Source organism: Panthera onca, chromosome D4 (genome assembly GCF_046562875.1).
Source record: "Panthera onca isolate mPanOnc1 chromosome D4, mPanOnc1 haplotype 2, whole genome shotgun sequence".
Lineage (NCBI taxonomy): Eukaryota > Metazoa > Chordata > Mammalia > Carnivora > Felidae > Panthera > Panthera onca.
Window position 1 is genome coordinate 52,734,152 of NC_138351.1, and position 17,567 is coordinate 52,751,718.

The 17,567-nt window shown below is 37.4% G+C and overlaps 1 protein-coding gene across 6 annotated transcripts in view; it reads right to left on the reverse strand.

Moving 5' to 3' along the window:
* The window catches only part of LINGO2 (leucine rich repeat and Ig domain containing 2), a 1,156,543-nt gene that overhangs the window by 922,316 nt on the left and 216,660 nt on the right, over positions 1 to 17,567 (reverse strand). For all 6 annotated transcript variants that reach the window (XR_013551751.2, XM_060609541.3, XM_060609537.3 and 3 more), the window contains exon 2: positions 14,516 to 14,612. The gene's annotated coding sequence lies outside the window, so the exon portion shown is untranslated. The remainder of the gene's footprint in view (positions 1 to 14,515; positions 14,613 to 17,567) is intronic.

A 17,567-nucleotide genomic window follows, 5' to 3' on the forward strand; every position in this document is an offset into this window, starting at 1 on the left:
GCTTATGTCTTTTCCATTCTGTCACAAGCTGTAAACAATTTCATGCTGAGTATGATAAAAATGAAACTTTCTGCGTTAAAGGATAAGGAAATAATTTCAATTGCTAAAACATTCAGGTATCTTTTATTCCAGATATTTATATTTGCTATTCCATTATACATACACTTTCATACATTTAAAAAACTTCGTGTAATTTTGCTCTTTGTAACAAAGGATAAAAGTAAAACAATAAAGAGTTCAATTTATTTTGAATTCAACTTAAAGTTTACAGCATGATATTTATGTCTTAATCTAAAATTGCTTCAGTTTTCCCAGTTTGTGCAAGGGGTGATTCAATTTCAGATTAATTCAGATTGCCTGAGTAATAGAGCTACTGTCTGCTAAATAAATCCATCATGATAACAATGCTGTCCATTTAAAGTAAAATGTTCTTGGTTTTCTGAGATCTGAGGTTTGATACTGGTTTTGATTTTGTTGAAGAATTATAACATTCACTTTACAATCCTTTAAGAGAAACTGTGTCAAAAGTCCAAAAGAATGATATTCATCAATACTGGCCTTTAGTTCTAGTTTTAAAAATCCTTTTGTTTTTCAAGAAGATGGAAAACTACAAAAGAGGGTATATATGTGTTTAAGACCTACAAATTCCTAGGAGATAATTTCAGCAACTGACATTAAGGAAGGGATTAACACCTGATTCATGATAAAGGATTTTCATTTTTCAAATTTCCCAAAGCTCTACGATTAATATGAAGACATTCAGATGGGATAACAGCATGACTATTTTTTTAATCCTTATTACTGTAAGTCCATTCTGTGCTAAAAGAACTTTTGGTGTAGTACTCTGTTATATGACCTTTTTTTTTTTTTTTTTTTTTTTTCTTATTCCATTTTGTGGCTCTCCTACAGTTAAGATACAGAAAAATATTATCCTGGGACAGTAAGGAAGAAGCAACATAAAAGTTAAATAATACAATATGATAAGCCTTGATGTGTACAAACACTTGGAATCCTTTTTTGTATTTGCATTCTAAGTGAGAATACTCAATCTTAATGATGAAAGTCAAAATATGCATAGGGAAGATTCTGCAATCAGCAGCTATAGCTAAACTAAGTTGGTCAAGGAATATGTATTCTGGATGCATATAGGGGTTAATTATAAGGTGTATATGTGTGTGTTTGTGTGTGTGTGTGAGTGTGTGTGTGTTGTAATTTTCATTAGGTTTAACATCTTCAAAAAGTTGTTTCTTGTTGTTAAGATTATCTGATCACTTTACAATTCATTTGTTTGCCAAAAATTGAAATCTTTGACTCCAGTTAGAAAACCTACTAAAATAAAGTTCAGGGGCACCTGGGTGGCTCAGTCAGATAAGCATCTGGCTCTTGATTTCAGCTCAGGTCATAATATCGTGGTTCTCAGATTAATCCCCATGTCAGGCTCTGTGCTGACAGCATGGAGCCTGCTTGAGATTCTCTCTCTCCCTCTCTCTCTCTGCCCCTCCCCTGCTCTCTCTCTCTGTCTTTCAAAATTAATAAATGAAAATTAAAAAAAAATTACTACATCCTAGTAGCCAATTAAAATGTACAGAATAGAATCATATTAGACAAAATAACTATTTTGCTCTACAAAGATAAATAGCAAAGCAGAAAAAGGCATAGAACTCAACATGAATAAAATGAATATTAAGACTTATACATTTATTTCATGGTTCAGCTCCTTTATTCAATACAAATAAGTTTACAAGTTTACACAATATATCTATTAATATCCTTTGGGGGTAAAAATTCAATGAAATCATTAGGAACCTAATCTTCTTCCACCACCTGAAGAGAATGCCATTAAAGCCTTATGTTCAAACCCTTCGTCTAATGACAAGTCAGTAGTCGAACAAAGGCTATATGTAAGGTACTTTGACAATGGTATCGTGATGACCTGAGACAGGTCCTGTGAAAAGTCAGGGATCTGAGTGGACACAGAAGTCACAAAAATATGATAGTGATACTGGTGAAGATATTCATGACTAGAGTGCATATAATGGATTTGTCATTTTATTTAAACCATGCAAATAACCCTCTGAAGAGACAGCATACATATCATTACTTAACGAACAATCAAGCTCAGAGAAGTTAAGCTCTTTGAAGATGGTCACATGCAAACTATATTATAGTAGAATAACAGTGAGTTTTCCACTGCTTGTAAATGTAGTAATTTTCCTCTTTGGCCTGAACTTTTTCTAAAAAATAGTAATAACAATAACTATCACCAAGGGTTTTTGAGTGTATTCATGAGATAATGTATATATAGGGCTTGATATATTATTACCTGATATGTGGTTAATAATATGTTTATTATTATGTAACTGGTCATTCACACTTGAACACATTGTATTAGTCAACTAGAGCTGTTGTAACAAAATGCCAGGGTTTGGGTGGCTTAAACAACAAAAATTAATTTTCTCACAGTTTTGGAAGCTAGAAATCAAGATCAAGGTTCTGGTAGATTCGGTATCTGATGAGAGCTCTCTTCCTAGCTTGCAGACTGGCACATTCTCACTATGTCCTCACATAGCCTTTTCTTTGTGGGTACACACTCCTGGTGTGTCTTATTTTAAGAACACCTTTCTTATTGGATTAGGACCCTATCCTTGCCACCTCTATCAACTTTTTTTCCCCCTCTTTAAAGGGTCTACCTTTAAATACAGTCACCTTGAGAATTCGGGCTTCAACGTATGGATTTGGAAGGATTGTGTTCAGTCCATAGCATTCTGCTCTCTGGCCTCCCAAACTTACGTCCTTCTGGAGCACAATACAATCACCCCATTCCAAGAGCCCCCAAAGTCTTAACCCATTCCAGCATCAACTCCCAGTCCAAAGTCTCATCTAAAATATCATCTAAATCTGGTATGGGTAAGACTCTAGGTACAATTCATTTTGAGGCAAAACTCCTCATTAGCTATTAATCTATGGGACCAGACAAGTAACATGCTTCCAAAACACCTGTAGTAAAACAGACAAAATTCACAATACCGTTCAAAAAGGAAGATGTCAGAAAGAAGAAAGGAGGAGCAGTCTCAAGCAAGTTCAAAACCTAGTAAGGCATATTCCATTAAATCTTAAGACTTGAGAATACTCCTCTTTGGCTTTATTCTCTGCCCTCCAATCCCACTGGGGCAGAGGTCATACCCCTTAAGCCCTTGATGGAGAACCTACCCCTTTGGTCATGGGTGGTAGCCTTGCCCCCACTGCTCTGGGCTGATACTCTGAATCACACCTTTTCTTGAAGTACAAGGAAGGTTCACAGTTGTATAGTAGATAGCTCTGTTGGCTTGTCCTGTGGAATCCCAGAAACCCAAAAGCCTTCCATTATTTCACTCAATCTCTCTTCCCTTTAGTTCAAACCAGCAGTCACTGTCTATGCTGATAGAATCCCATTTCTATCCCTGATAGAGGCCTGATGAGATGGCTGATAAAAATCCATAGATAATCTCCTTTTAAAATAAATATTTATTTATTTTTGAAGGAGAGAGACAGAGCATGAGTGGGGGAGGAGCAGAGACAGGGAGACACAGAATCAGAAGCTGGCTCTAGGCTCTGAGCTGTCAGCACAGAACCCAATGCGGAGTCGAACTCACGAACTGTGAGATCGTGAGTGACCTGAGCTGATGTCAGATGCTTAAAGCTTAACTGCATAACCTACTAAGCCACCCAGGAGCCCCAGAGATAATCCCTTCTTGAAGTGATTATCTAGCTACACCTTTACTGTCTCCAAAAGGGGCTTTCTCATTTTTCTGCAATGGGGACAGGCTGAGAATATTCCAAATATTTAAGTGTTGGTCCTTTTGTGCGTAATTATTCCTTCTTCAATTCACCCCTCTCCTCTCACATTTTACTACAACCACTATATACTATGTACTATAACGCATATAATATTTCATATCTCCATGACTTTGCTCATTCTGTTTCCCTGGAATACTTACTGTTAAGAAACAAGAGAGCTCAGGAAGACAACTCATCCTGTTTTCCTAGAATATATACTATTAAGAAACAAGAGAACTCAGGAAGAAATTAAACCACCAAATAGGGACTGTTCAATAGCAGGACACTGTGATTTGTCATATTTATGTAAGGGCAACTTATATTTAAAGTAAACAAACTTGGGATACCTCGGTGGCTCAGTCAGTTAAGCACCTGACTCTTGATGTCAGCTCAGATCCGTGAGCCTGAGCCTCATGTCGGGCTCTGCGCTGACAGCATGGAGCCTGCTTCAGATTCTTTCTCTCCCTCTCTCTCTGCTCACCACCACCCCCCAACAAATAAATAAACATTAAAAGAAGTAAATTAAACAAATTTTTTTCCCATTACTTTCCTCTACTTATCTTATTTCAGCAAATTCTACCTATGTAGCTGTATATCCCTTTCATAGTTCCCTGGGAACACACGTGGTGCATGAGTGACCATGGGATGAGTGAGGAGGAGTGCCTTGTGGTCTGTAGTTAGAAAACTATTAGACTCTAAGATGCTGATAGTGAAGAAGTGGCTCTCAGGAAATCATTCACTCTTTCCTCTGCTAGAATAGCCCTAGAGACCAACTATTCCATTCACCCTGGACTTTGGAGTCACTGTTCACAAACTGGCTTCCTCAGACTCCAAGATCCTATTATAAACTCTCTATTTTCCAGACATGCAAAAGAACTTCCCATTTCTGCTTATGCCATGTTCTTTCATTCCCCTGGGCTGCCATGCTTTTTCATGTCTTTGACCATGGGTTTAATGCTCCCTAAAAGTCACTCCTCTGCCTGAAAAGACCCACAGTTCCAGCCCAGATTAAAGGACATCTCTCTGCAGTCTTCCCTGATATTTCTAGGCAGAGGTAATGACTCCCTCAACTATGCCTTCATAGAACTATAACTGTGATAATAGTTATTAGTTTATAGGTTTGCTTCTCTCACTAACATGTAAGGTCTGGAGAGCAAAGGTTCTATTTTATTAATTTCTCCTGTCTTTAAGGCTAAATATAGTATCTGGTATATAGAAGGTACCCAAACAAAAGTGTGTGGGATAAATGAATGAATGACTGCAGTGCATTTCTATCTCCACCCCCCTGAATTCTTGTGGAGATAAAAGCTGGTGTTTACCTTTATTGAGACCTGTAGTCCTCTACACCCCATTCTAGATTAGGAAATAAACAGACCAACTTCTCTTTCAGTCTTTGTAAGACTTAAGCTCTGTTGGTGGGGCCCAGCACTGTTTGTGGCTGTGTTTAAATTGTCAGTAGCTGCAAAACTAATCAGCATTCTTCACTCTGCATGAAAAGATTGATATAATTATAAAAATCATTAATGGAATACTGTGTTACATTTTATAATTTCTCCATTGCCTTGTGTCTGTCTATACTTTGGTCATCTTTTTCCCCTTTATACAATTATTGATGACTACAGTTTCAAAACTTTAGATGATTCTGGTTAGGTATTTGCCCAAACTCCTGGTCACACAAGTAGGCTCTTTTTCCCAGCCTCCATTGTACTAGTGAGTTCTGGCCAATGGAACATGAGTGCAAGTGTGGTCTGCCACTTCTAGCCTGGCCCACAAAAACCCCTGCATGTTTTCCTTATGTCTTTTCCCCTCCCACCAGCTAAATGAAACAAAACAGGGTGATTTTGAAAGTCACATTTTAAAAACAGCAAACCACAAGATGGAAAGGGCCCAGATCTTTGAATAATCTACTTGAATAATATAGTTGACCATGTACCAGACACCTTATTTTTTAGTTTATATGACTAAGAAATAGGGGTGCCTGGGTGGCACAGTCAGTTAAGCATGTGACTCTTGGTTTGGGCTCAGGTCTTGATCTCTTGGCTTTGTGGGTTTGAGCCCCATGTCAGGCTCTGCCTTGGCAGCATGGAGCCTGCTTAGGATTCTCTCTTTCTCTCTCTCTCCCTCTCTCTGCCCATCCCCCACTTACACCATCTCTGCCTCTCTCAAAATAAATAAACTTAAAAACAGTTAAATGGCTAAGAAATAAAATTCTATTGTGCTTAAGCTATTATATATTTTGGGGTTTGTCTGTCATTGACGCTAGTGTTATCTAACAGTTGTTTTATTTTGCTTATATTGCCATGACATTTAACAATATTGCAATGGCTAATGAAATCATAAAACAGGCCCTAAAATTTTGTACAAGTACATGTGCAAGAAACAGGAATGAGGAAGGCACATTGGTAAGACTCTGGCTAGTGGCTGCTATAACTATGAAGGATCATTGACAGACGCTCCATTCCCAGAGATCGCCCCTATTTAACAGGCAGCTCTCATGCAGCCTGTGCTCCTGCTGTTTGCAAAACTTACTTTGAATACACAATGCCAATTACAGGCACTGCACATGTCAAGATTTTGACAGGTGTACAGAGAGTTATGCAATTAATTTTATTTATGCACTTCCTGCTTGAAATGCCCCTGAAAGGAAGAAAATTGACTAATGCATCCTCAAAGGAACAGTCTTGTTTACCTCTTCACCCCAAATTACCACCACTCTTCCTCCCCACAAAAAAGAGAGATGGGGGGAGGGTGGAAGGAGAAAAGAAAGAAGAAGTAAAAAAATACAGTTGAAGGGGAATAAGCTTATTCAATAATGGAGTTTAATGTAGGATATAAAGTGGCAAAATTCTCCTGAAAGTTTTCAAGCTAGTCATTAGCTGCAAAAGCTATTTAAAAAAAAAAAAGGCTCAGAGATTGTGACCAGTGCCAGGGAAGGCTGAGAGACCTGACACTTCTTTTGAATTCTAAGACAGCAGGGCATTTATTAGCATCTAGATATACAGATTTAATTATGCTGCAATCACAATTTTACTGCCGTTCTTCAAAACTGAGAAAAAACAGGCTTTACTCCCATTCCTTTCTCAGTGATAGTGTGATATAGCTCGGAGCAATATATAATGACAAGACCACAAGTGCCTCCCTGGCATTTACATGATAATGATACTGTGCAATTAAATTATCTAATACTGTGTGATAAACCCAACCAAGACAAAGGAAGCTAACTAGATCAGAAAATAAATCTTCACAACTAGACAAATACTTAGACATATAATAGTATAATTGCTCTCATGCTCTCAAGAGCTAAATCTCTTATATTGCTTTTCTACATTAGGATAAAGCTTTCACTCATTTTTTCACTCATTTGACACATATGCCCCTCATATATGCATCACACTTTTAAAACTCAGATAAAATTAATAGCCTGTATATTATCTATTAATTTCTTCAATTGAACAAATGGTGGTAAATCGACAACATAGTAATAGCATTGTAAAATACTGGGGTGATATTTATCTTCTAAGGGTTGACATTAACATTTGCATTATCCAAAAAGCAAATAACCAGTAGCGTCAAGAATAAGCCTGAAAATGCCTGGAGGTAGGGAGTGACGGAGACTCAGGGATATGTCTCCTTCTACCCTCCTTGGCAGCTCCCCGAGAAAGCAACTACACTTTGGAGGAGGTCTTCAAATATATGTTTCTTTAAAATAACTTTGAAAATACACACATACACACACACACACACACACACACACACACACACACACACCACACTATATATATGTATATATATACACACATACATACACACACACATATTCTCACACATTTGTAAAGTTGACATCAAACACAAACTTAGCATATATTTTTTATAGTTCCAAAGCATGTAATTTCTAAGTTATTACATACTTTATATATGCTATAAATATATGTTCCTTAAAACCTTGGGTATATAGCTGTTTGAAGCTTCATCTTCAAGAGGGAGTCCAGAAGAAGGTAGGCTTGGGTGAACAGAAGGCTGATCAAGTAGGGAATAGTAGGTTAAGACAATAGGATTGCCACAAATTTGCCACCTGAATGAAATCATATGCTCCTTCTTTATTTGTTCCCTGAACTACTTTTGCTTTCCTAGAACGTCCCTCTGAGGGCTACACTTTATTCTTGGATCTTAGCTTGGCTGATCATCATTGAGGTGTTTACTCCCAGGATGCCTTACCCAGGGAAGTAATGCCAAGTTGAGAAGCTTGCCTTTGTTTTGCAAAGTGAAAGAGGAGCATTTGTGAAGGGGAGGTGGAAGGCAGAACTGGCAGACCATAAGCGGAATCTCATTTGGACCACTGTTAAGAAAGAGTCCATATGGAAGCTGAAGATTTGGAAGTTGTTTCCTTGAAAAACATCTGAATTTGTATATCATCTCCTCCACTAAGATATAGTATAACTATAACTGAGAAGCAAGTGCTGAGAAGCAAGGGGAATAGTGATGGGGGTGTGGGTGGGGACCAACATGTAGAAAGTATTCAATTGCAAAGATAGCCAAAACCCAAAGATTTCTGCAGCAAGAATGCTGATTGCATGGCTATGACCTCAGAAGTACCAGCGTATGGATCTTTGCCCCCTCCTCTGCCATAACTAGCTGTGACATTATGGAAAACATCATTTAATCTGTCAGAGTCTGTTTCCTCATATTTCTACATTCAACTGAAGTAGAATCTCCAGGAAATATTTTTTGATCTTAGGCCCTTCTTCATCATCCAGTAAAACTGAACAATTTCCCCCCCGGCTCCCCACCCCTAAGACTTAAGTTTTATACTATTACACTGATAAGCTGTTTTGCATAAGACTTAAGTTTTATACTGAAACACTTAATTTTTTTTTAATTTTTTTTAACGTTTATTTATTTTTGAGACAGAGAGAGACAGAGCATGAACGGGGGAGGGGCAGAGAGAGAGGGAGACACAGAATCGGAAGTAGGCTCCAGGCTCTGAGCCATCAGCCCAGAGCCCGACACAGGGCTCGAACTCACGGACCGCGAGATCGTGACCTGAGCCGAAGTCGGACACTCAACCGACTGAGCCGCCCAGGCGCCCCTATACTGAAACACTTAAAAGAAGTTTTAGTTTTGTCTGTGTGTGTTTGTTTGACATTTACTTATTTTATTTATCTTCCCTATTAGAGAGTGAGCAACTGAATTTTCCCTCCCATTGCCTGAAACAATGCCTAGCATGAAAGAACTAAGTAAATATCTGCTGAGTCAGTAACTAAAGCATTGTCATTATACCTACCTCAGTGTTTTAGGGGAATTAATGAAATACTGTAGGTAGACTATGGAGTTGAAAGTACCAGCAAGTATGTTCAAAAACAGGAGAAGCATCAAGGGAATGACAAAGAGAATAATCAACTGTCACCACTGTAGTAGCCAACCAACCAGGAGATATTGTAAGTATGAAGCATATTTACATGCACTCTGCATGTCAGAAGGTACACAAGATGTAGTATTAACAGGAAAGATAAAGAGCCAAGGAATCTCACACAGGATCCTAGAGTGTCAGTACAACCAGCCATGCAGGAAGCATTCTCTCTAGCAGAATTGGAGCCAAATAATAACTCAGTAACAACTAGATTATGGAATCAGGAGAACACTGCATCCATAAGATGGTAAGGCATTCTTTAGGTACTATGGAAATAACTATAGATTTAAAATGTTCTCTAAAATAAAGATCCAAGAAGACATATGAAATATGAAAAAATAAAATTGTTTTGTCCTGTATGCAAATGAGCATAGTCCAGCTGAGGGGTTGGGTGAAAGGCAAGGGACAAGAAGAACATCTTATTGGTTATGTGGATTTGGATGTTGTTATCGAGGTATCAGAAATTTAAAAAGTCCACTTCATGTAGTCTGTAGACAAATTTTATTTGGGCAGCCTGTGGTGTTTTTTGGAAAGTTTACTTCGAATGTTTCTAAGCAGGGCCAGGACCTGAAGTTCTTCTCAGAATTCATTATACCTATGGTCTCATATTTGCCTTCTTCTTACCATGAATGCATGAAAGATAGATGCCACAGCAAGGAGAGTTGAAAAAGTAACAAACTTATGTATTGATCTGGAAGAGGATCAACTAAAAGAAAAACAGCCTGGAGGAGGGTGGTCAGGAAAACAGTGTTAGAAATGAGATGGGCAAGGTGAAATGGTTCAAAGTCTAGACACACAATATCTAGGTAACTACCACAGCGTTCTTTACTTAGGGCCTTGTGCTTCTTTTCAGGCTATGACTGACCTCCCAAAGGAGTCACAGTATGCCAAGTATTCAGTGGGTAACACATGTACAGAAGAATGCATCAATTCATTAGGATATATATTTCACCATGTAGAATGGCTCAATGGCAATGGGTAAACAAGTAAAGCTTATTTATTTCTCACACAACGTTCAGCAGAGAAGCAATCTTGGACTGTTTTGCCCGATAAATTAAGCAAAAAGCCAGGCTCCTTCTTTGTTGTTGTTCTACCACCTTCAGATATTGTCCTTATCTGCATGATACAAGATGTTCAGCAGAACATCCCATCTGACATTCATTTTCCAAGTCACTAGAGGAAGAAGAGGAGAAGATGCGCATCCACCCTGTAAGGACATGACTAGGAAGTGGCCGCATTATTGTACCTCTTATTACACTGGCTAGAACTGAGACACACAGCCAAACCTAGATACAAAGGAGACTAGAAACTTCATTCATAGGAAGGTGATATGCCCAGCTATTGAACAGGGAAAAATCTCTCACAGTCAATTTAACTGCAAAAGGATATTCACACACTCAGCAGAATTGGTGAAAATCAAACAAGCACATTGGTGAAAAACAACAAGAATTTGCAGAAGATACTTGAAACTTTTTTTTTTTTCAGAAAATTTATTTCTGAGTAGTTTACGGAGCAGACGAAATAAGCCTACTCTACTTCTGTCTTTCAAAGTCTAACTCAGGAGGTGAGGGTGAATTTCAGTGTTCAGGAGCTTAAACAAAACAAATACAGGCTGATTGTTCCCATATGTGCTTATGCTGTTGGCGGCCACAGAACAAAAACCTTTCATGATTGCAAAGTTGAATTATCCCAGGATTACAAAGCAGCTGTACTGGTTGCACACTGACATGGTGCCCAGACTGAATCCTGGCCTGACATTTCTTAACTTCATAACTTGATGAGCAGTAACTCATATAAATCTATTTTTCTTAATCTGAAGAATGGGGATTTTTTAATTTTATTTTTAAAATTTGTTTATGTTTTATTTACTCATTTTGAGAGAGACAGAGAGAGAAAGCAGAAAGAGACACAGACACAGAACCCCATGCAAGCTCCACACTGTCAGTGCAGAGCCAGATGTGGGGCTCAAACTCATGAAACGAGAGATCATGACCTGAGCCGAAACCAAGGGTCAGATGTTTAACCGACTGTGCCATCCAGCCACCCCAAATGGGGATTTTTAAGCTAGCTAGCTAGCTTACTTACTTACTTATTTATTTTTTAGAGAGAGCGCGAGAGCACAAGCAGGGGAGGGGCAGAGAGAGAGGGAGAGATTGAATCCCAAGCACGCTCTGTGCTGACAACACAGAGCCAGATGTCGGGCTCACACTCAAACTGTGAGAATCATGACCTGAGCCGAAGTCAAGAGTCAGACGCTTAACCAACTGAGCCATGCAGGCACCCCTACAATTGGGATATTGACTACTGAGGATGACTGGAATTAAGATCTGATAAACCAATAGCACATGAAAGCAACTGGTTATTAGAAGGTTTTCAATAAAGTATCAGAACCCCAGTTGTTATTAACTAAGGCAGTTTGTTTGTCAGTTTGTTTATCCTGTATTTGTTCTATCAATTTCTTATATGTTCATGGAATCCAAATCTTTGCAAAGTTACTGTATTGACAAATAAATGCAGAGAATCCTTATTGAAGCATATCTGTTTCTTAGTTATTTCTCTTAACTGCTATTTAGTGAAGTTGTTCAATTTAACCTATAACAATAATACACCAGAATTAGATAGTGTAAAACTTACAGCTTTGAGGAAGAAAAACTATAAGTTTCATTTAATGGCATATTCCAGAATTGTTCTTATTCTAAATAATCATGTATAAAATGTGGATTATTAGACCCATTCGCAACCTGTCCTATGGAATAAGATCCTGAGAACAACATCCTGTACCTTATATACTTAATAAGCTCTTGAGGCTATTGTAAACACTTTAAAGCCTCAGAACTATTAGTCTAGAAATGCAACTATGAAAAAGCTTATGATAAAGGCACACAACCACACAGGTAATAGGAAGAAACCTAAGGTAAATCTGTTTTCCTTGGCCTGATAATTAGTGAATAAAATGTTTTAAGTTCAAGGTAAGACTTCCTCTAACATCTCCACCTTTTGTGAATCACCCCAATCCTTTGAATCAGTTCTGTCCTTATTCTGGAAGATCCCAAAAAGTTGCTGATGAATATCTGGGGGATTCACATGTTATCAAACCTACTGGCAGATGTACATCTATAGATGTCATGTACAATCATCAGCAATGTTCCACGTAGTAAGTGATTTACACATATTCTTTGTAATCCTTAAATGTCTGTAATGTAACTGTTATGATTCTCACATTATGATGACAATACCGAGATTAAGAGAGGATAAGTAACTCAGTATCTTAGACTTAGACAGGAAGCAAATACAGGATTACTTCAGAGAAAAAGCAAATAAAAACAAGGCCTTAAGTGGCAAACATGCTATGTCTACGAAACAACAATAACTTTTTAACTCAATCCAAAGCTGAATGTAAAGTGGAAATTTGGGACTGTTTGTTTAGGAGCTTCTATCCAAATGCAAAACTCTTGAATGGAGAAGTAATGCAGCGTAGGAGGGACATGGACAATTTTGCAGGTGTTTTCAAAATTCAGACTAATGGAAAATAGTCTTAGACTGGCCTAGATTCCCTTCCCATGGTTCTCTGGTGGCAGGGAGGGTGGGGAGCCTTTGTCTGGAGATTCTAGCCTCATGTCTTCATTGCATACTTTATTTTTACAGGCTTTTACTCCACCATCAAAAAGTGAAAATACACACTGGAACTTGAGGATGGTTGAAGGCTTCTCAGAATGTCACATTGAAAATGGGCTTTTTTTTTTTTTTCCATTTCACAACACAGAGTTAAAATGTAATCTTCAACTGCAGGCATGTTACCTACTCCCATAGAAATGCTGCTGATTATTACCACTAGGGAAGCAAGACTCAGTAAGCAAGAAGGCCACCCAGAGAATGCTTTACAGCCTCCCAAGGTGTCAGCCACTATTGAATAGTCCAAGCAAATCTGACTCACGGGGACACAGCGGTTATCTGGTTTGTCATCACTAGAGGAAATTTGTTTGAAAATGTTCAGGTAGGATAGTTAGATCAACTAATCCATTGGATCTTTTGAGTATCTAGAACAAAAGAGACTGCATTCTGCCATTAAAAATGAATGCACCAGAATTCAAAAATTTTCAACCAGCAATCTGCAACTGCCCCAAACAAATGTCTTCTACATGAATAAAATACACTAAGGCCTAACTTTATGTTATGTTGAGTGGAGACAATCTTTCACATAAACATTTCTTTAATTACAAATCTTCATGGATAGATGGATAACAAAATAATGATATATTTTAATAGCTAATACATCATAAGGTCTTTGATAAAGTTTCTTATTAGTGAACACACACACACACACATACACACACACACACACTGTGCCAGGCAGAACTGTAGTTGCTTTCCATTTATTATCTCTTATTTCAATGGAATCTTACAACAACCTCATGATTAAGTAACAAAAAGTGAAATGACACTCAAGTTATTTGACTTGTATACCAGTTAGCTATACAGAAAGAATTAGTACTCACTCCATTAAACTGTGTCATCAGCCAGGACAGGGTATTTATATACGGGAAGCCTGCTACAGAGTTTCATTTTACAGCAAAGGCGAATGGGAAAATTATAGCATACATTTTCCTATGTCAGTTTTTCTAAAACTTACCATTTCTTTGAAACATCCTCATCGATGTAACTTGTCAATGACTTACAGAAATCTTTCTCCTTTCAAGAGTTGTAAAAATATAAAGGAAATTCCTTCGCTTTGGTTTTCTGTCTGAGGGAAGGCAATTATGACTCTCTTTTAAATTACATTTTATAATTTGAGGGTCTTTCCCTTAACCAATGTTAATTCTTTGGCTCCTCACCTAGCACAAATGCTAGGGGCAGCATGACAGCATAAAAGGTAGAGCATAGAGAAAAGTCACTCTTGTGCCAGTTAAGCTACATGATCTTAGACAAGGTTATACTTTCCCTGTACTTCCATTTTCCACATCTGTACTGTGAGGGCAATACTACCTGCTCCTGGGGCCATTGTGCTGGCATAATGACCAATGCAAATAATGTACATATACGTAGTGATAGATTGATAATAACAAATTTGAATTCCTTATTGTATCCCACTCCTCTTGAGGAGCCAGAAAATGATCACTGGATGCGAAATAAAACAAATAAAGAATAGTTTTTGAATCTCAAACTTGTGCATTGGGTTATAAACCTTCATAATTTTTTATTTACACCACACACACACACACACACACACACACACACACACATTTCCCATTGCATTCTCTAAAGGTCAACACATTAAAAATCATTTAATCTTACCAGAATATGAAGCAGTCTCAATGTGGATGTTCCAAATTCATTTGGGATACTTCACTTACAAGAGTTCTACATCTTGAAACCATCTCCAACAGATTCCCTAAATGAAATGAAACAAAATCTCTTGGGAACATAGAAGAAAACTTAACTCCTTCCAACAACACTCATTTCAAATTCCTCATGTTATTTTCCATCTGTCTGCTTTTGCTCTAATTTTGAAAAAAAAAATCACGTATGTATTTCCAGGCTGCAGGTCCACAATCCCATCTGATGTACCCATCCCTGATGACACTATTGCCTGTGTTTTCAGATAATGCATTTAACTACATTTGTTTTTGTAAGTCAATGTATATTTTTAAATAGGTATTAGAAAGTAATAATTAGGGTATAAGACAATTTCAACATCAAATGGAGCATTTTCAGTCAATCTGTTTCAAAATAAATGATCTAACTATCAATATATGGCATGTAAAAGAAAGAAAGTCTGAGAGCCAACAATTTATAGCCAGTGTGTCTGAGAAAGAAAAATAATTTGAATATTAGGGGTTTTTTCTTCTTAGAATGTCTGTAGATGAATGCATAAAATAAAACCATTATATGATTTTGAAACATATTTATTCATTGCCCTTAATCACTTTAATTGCTATGAAAAACATAATTTTATATATATATATATATATATATATATATATATATATATATATATATATTCATATTCTAGCCTTGACAATTTTGGAAATTGAAACCTCATTCATAAATTTTCCAGGTATGCTCTCTTACAAAAATTTAACAATTCTACAGTTGTTATTCTTAGCTCACTCTCTCTCTCGCTCTCTCTCTCACACGCACACACACATAAAGTCAAATGTATTGCAAAAAATTACACCGCAATCACATAGAATACAATGAAATAGCATTTATTCATCAGCCCAACTCTCTCCCTTTAATAGCTATGTTGGTTTCATTACAATAGAATCCTCTTTAAAAAAGTAAAATAAAATCTTGGTTATGCAAATCACACTAACGAAAACACTGAAAACCTGATTGTGTGAAACGTCTTAAGCTTAAGGAGGCATGTCACAGTGATCAATTTTAAATTAGTCACTTTAGAACACATTCTGTTGCTTCATTCTCCTGGCGGCTTCCTGGATTTCTATTTCTGCAAAAACAGTAATTACAATTGTACTGGATGGCATAACTGAGTCTCTCTTCCCGAAAACTAGATATGAAAATTAGTCCACTGGGTCCACCAAATAATATTGACATCTCAAGTCCTCCTAATAGGTTCACTTCAGGTAAAGACTTTCAACAAAGAGGGCTGTTCTAATTTCCCTCTCACTACAGTCCAGGTAAGAATTCTGTCTGGTTTTAAGCTGTTATCTTCTAGCTCCCAAACCAGCTTCTCTAGTCTGCAATGAGATTTTGGGGCTGGTTCTCTGCACACCACATTTCTCTTTTGCTAGCTGGCTACCTGTTAGGTTCTGCAATAGGGAGCACTGGAGAGAGATTGGGGAGAAGAGAAAGAGGACAAGGGACTTATTCCTTCATGTTCATTGGCTTTCAGTGTTGTCTTAGCAATCATCCTTTCACTGTGTTAGCAGAAATCAGTTTCTGTCTATAGATTTTCGAGACCTTCCAGAACCAGCTCATTCTGTCATCTCAGAAGTGTCAGCACTGGGCTGCTGGCATCCCCTCCTGAGAGTTCTTGAGTGAGAGTAGTGTTCAGCTCTCTGCTGAACCTCTCAGGTTCCAACACTGGCTGCAAAGCACCACCTCCAAGTGTGGCCCTCAGAGCTATTGGTCTCTCTCCCAGGCTCCTGATAACCTGATTCTTCCTTTGATTCCCCACACCCTAAAGGTACAGCTGCTTTCTGTGACCCCATCTCTGTACCACATCAGCACCCCCTTTGCCTCTTCCCAATTCCCAATATCTATGTAAACCATCTTTAGATTACATTTTTCTTTGTTAAAAACAACAGGTATAGTTTCTGTTTTCCTGAGTGGTCTGTGTTATAGAATGTATGTTTAATTTTTAGGTTGAAGATACAGAGGGTGGAGAAAGAGGAGAAAAGAGAATGAAGAATCTAACAGTCTTTGAGATACTTTCTATTTAATGTATTATTTAATATCCAAAAAAGGCCTATGAAACAGGTGTGGTTATTACAATACATATTCATGAAAAGAGTGATAACGTATATTGAGTTCCTAAATGTGTTATCATCTTCACATATATATCCATTTAAGAATCATAAACTTCCTGACAAGGGAGTATATTAGATCTATTTTATGGATGGAAGACTGAAGTTGAAGATAAATTATATGTCACATTTTAGATATCTAGTGAGCCCTAGAACTATAATGTGAACAGTCTGCTGAGCCCCAAGCCAATGGCACAATGATACACATCTTCAAATTATTAATAGCTTGATTACACAATACCAAAAAAATACATTGGTTAATATCACTACCGATCTCATCAGAAAATTCTTGAAGTACTGGGAAGTTGTCAAGTGTGGGTGGCATACAAATGATTTTCAAAATTTTAATTTTCACTTGAAAGCTCTAATTTGTTCACTGGCAACAAAGAGAAATACAAATGATTGCTTTCCTTGAAGTGACAAGGTCACTTTGCTTATTTTTGAGAAATATATACCACATACCTAAGTCTCAAGAACTCTAGTTTGACTGAAAGTCAAATGTTCACATTAAAATGATGTTAAGTGAAAAAGTGGTTTAGTTCAGCTTGCAATTCAACCCATCACACAAGTCCTTTTGCTTGAGACAACACATACTTCAGTTTGCAGCTTAAGTGATTTATGCACACTTCACATGCCATCACATAGAATATTAAAAGGATATTTATTCAGAACTTGTTATAAAACTAATAATCTATACTACTTAACCAAGGACACTGTTAGGTGAACTGTCACCGTTTTCTTTAAACACATCATGGTAAAATATAAATAAATATAAATATATATGACTACTAACACCAGTTTGGTGTTACCACCTTGAATTCAGATTCCAACAAGTTTACCTACCATTGCCTTTGCAA